This window comes from Buceros rhinoceros, unplaced genomic scaffold (genome assembly GCF_000710305.1).
Source record: "Buceros rhinoceros silvestris isolate BGI_N320 unplaced genomic scaffold, ASM71030v1 scaffold12662, whole genome shotgun sequence".
In the NCBI taxonomy this organism is placed as follows: domain Eukaryota; kingdom Metazoa; phylum Chordata; class Aves; order Bucerotiformes; family Bucerotidae; genus Buceros; species Buceros rhinoceros.
Window position 1 is genome coordinate 47,252 of NW_010399549.1, and position 3,149 is coordinate 50,400.

Below are 3,149 nucleotides of genomic sequence, written 5' to 3' on the forward strand. Positions count from 1 at the left end.
CACCATACTTTTTGCAGGTCTTTTACTCCTGGTTTTAAGTGTTTCAAGGAGTTATACTTCAGAGTGGTACATGGCAAGGTTAAAGGAAGGGAAAGGAAAAGCAGATATGAGACTAAAGCCAGTGATCTCATGCAGCCAGTTTCCACTCTGCCTGCCCACAGCCACAGAACACAAACTATTAGGACATTCTTGAGAATACACGTTAACATGCATTTCACCTTTTTTTCCCAGTTGCTAAGGTCCTGATCATTCCTACTAAGACACAGAAGCTTTCAAGACCCTTACTGACCCTTCTGTGTCACATGAAGTCCTGGAGATTGTTGCATTCCGAGGAAGATGTCCGGGCTCTTTACACAAGACAAACATGGCTTTGAGTAGTTCAAAATTTAAAGACATACTGGCCTCTTGTGGGCTATGTTGTTATATCCTTTACACTGGCTTCTGCAGTTTCTTATTCTTGGAATAAGAGGATGATAAAACCTTAAGTTTGAAGCTAAAAGGATTAAACCCTCTCCAGGCCAAAAGGGTACCTTTTTATTTAAAAATACACATTATCTCCCCAATCTCATTTTTTTAAAAATTGATTGTGACACCATTTCAAAACTTTGACCAAAGACAGACTACTAAACAATTTACCAGTCTTGTTTTTCCTTTTAAAAACAAAACATTTGGGTGCAGGTTTCAAACACTTCAGCATTCAACAAATCCTGCTTTAGTGTTTAAGTCAGCCCAGCGTTCCTTTCGCGCCTCACTGAAATGCCGGGATTTGTCTTCTTTCATTTCGAAGTTATACAGGCAGCAGTTTCCCCCATTTCCAAGTCCAACCAGTTCATTCGGTTAAACAGGGACCAGGCTCTTTAGAAAATCAGTTCACAACTTTTGATTACAGAGGTCACTCTGTAATCAGTTCTCTTCTTAATTGTCTGAGATTCTGTCATCCCTCTTCCTATGGAGGAGGACTTAATTCCCAATGACTAAGGTATTTCTCAAGAAGGGAATGAATTACAGATCTCAGCCTGGGTATAAGCTCTCTTTTACCTTGCTGGTGTTCACAGCAGCAGCGCTGAAATAGCACAAGAGGCTGCTTTGCATGTATACGGGTCCATCTGTTCTGAAGGACACAACCTGCATATCTTACTTGCAATGAAGGCTGAACTAGCGGCAATAAACCTCTCTTAACTGACTGCACTTGAATTCTGTTTGGAACAGATTGCTGTCATCTATTCTGTATTTATGTCAAACTCAAATGAAAATGGAATCTAGTGCAGGAGGCACCCGGGTTATGCTTTGCAAAACACAGGAACTCAAAAACCCAAAGAACATAAAAAGCTAGCCAACTTCCAGAGGCTGACAGGAATCATGCTAGGGGTAAGCTCTGGAAAAAGCAATGGCACCCGCTGCCCCCCCTGCCGGAATATGCCACCTTTCCTGATGATTTTATGATGATTTCTGCTAGCATTGGAAAGAAAGAAGGTGGTAAAAAAATTTAACAAAAATAAGAAAGAAAAAACTGTGCAGAGATTGAAACATTGTCAACTTTTCCAGTGAGCAAAAAATACCACATACAGCCAGCCAAAATAAACACACTGCAGTTCACAGACTAAAGGAGGATTCCAGCAAGAGAGAGGCTCTGTGCTGTCTTCTCTAGAAGTCAGTGTTCTTATTGACACAGATGCAAATCTGAAGTGCGTGGAAACGGGATGGATAAGCTTGCCTAATAAATCTATTAAGGAACCAGCCTTCACTTACCTCTTCAATATTCTAATTCAGGAACAAGAACCCAACTTAGATACAGAGAAAACTGGTATCGGGGGTGGAAGTCACCTTATCTCCATAAAAAAAAAAAAAATTCAAATCCTCCGACCTATCCAAACTGACTCAAAAATGAGGCCATTCCTTTCCATGTTCATTCCACAGGGCTCGTGAATTCTCCCTTTTCCTACACCAGCTACTGTGGCACACTGAGGGGACGTGTGTGTACACACACACACTGCTGTGGGGGAAAAACAATGCACAGGAACGAGAAGATCTTCCAGTTTGGATCATTAACTCTGGTCACACTGCCAGACACAAGCCTAAAAAGGGGAGAAGTGATTCTGAATGATCTCTTCCTTCATTACGTTGATCTTTGTGATGCTCGAGGGTTTGCTCTCTGTATCTCACACAACAGCCTAAAGAACAAGATGATGAGAGTGGATGTAGTGGTCTTCCTTCTTTTGAGACAAAAGGAGTCAAAGCTAACTTACAAGAGGAGGTTTCTGTTGTTCTGTTATGCCTTACTAGTTTTGACTTAATTTCTGACAGTCTTCCTTATGTGCACTTCAGAGGCAAACAAGCTGAGCCTGCAAAGCAGAAAGAGCAAAAGGACCTATGTGGGATTTTTCCTCTCTGATTCCTGAAGTGTTGCCTCTGCCTTTTCAGAGGAAAGCAGACACCTAGCAGCTGCTACTGGGACTAGGGGAGTTAGAGTCAGACATAGTAAGAAAACTTTGACTCAGGGAAACAATACTGTTTCCCAAAGGAGAAATGCCTTTCGTGAGATGAACAGGCCTGCAGACTTCTCTGTCCCCAAAATCTTGAGATGTATTGAGATCAAAAGCTATGCAGAGTCCTCTAAAGAGTGTCCAGCAAGACAGGCCCCCTCCAAGGGAAGGGATGACCCCTGGAAAACACTGGACCCCTGGAATCAATATATTGGATTAATACATCGAGTTATTTAACTCTATTTTAAGCCTAAGCAGCAACAGGCAGATAAGAGATAAAGAAGCAAGAGGGAACACAGAAGTTGACTAACATGGGTCCAGCGGAGAGAAAAGGCCAGGAATTGCAGTACCTTAGTCCTCTGCCAGACTGTTTAAGCTTTATCTTCTTAAATGCTCCGAGTCATACTGCCAGCTCTGGTGCCAACATGGCTTTTCATTCTGAGTAAATAATTCAGTCTTTCTCTGCTCTCAGCTTTGCTATCAACTGAATAAACCTGTCACTGCTGCCTGCTGGGGATTACGCTGCACAAGCTTAGGCAGCTCTGCTGCACTGAAGTTAATTGTATCCCCCTTCTGCAACTTTCACACCATGCCATGAGACTGTGACCTCTGTTCCGTTTGGGTGCTGGAGCCTGATCTGTATCAGCACTCTGAGGAGAGCAGACT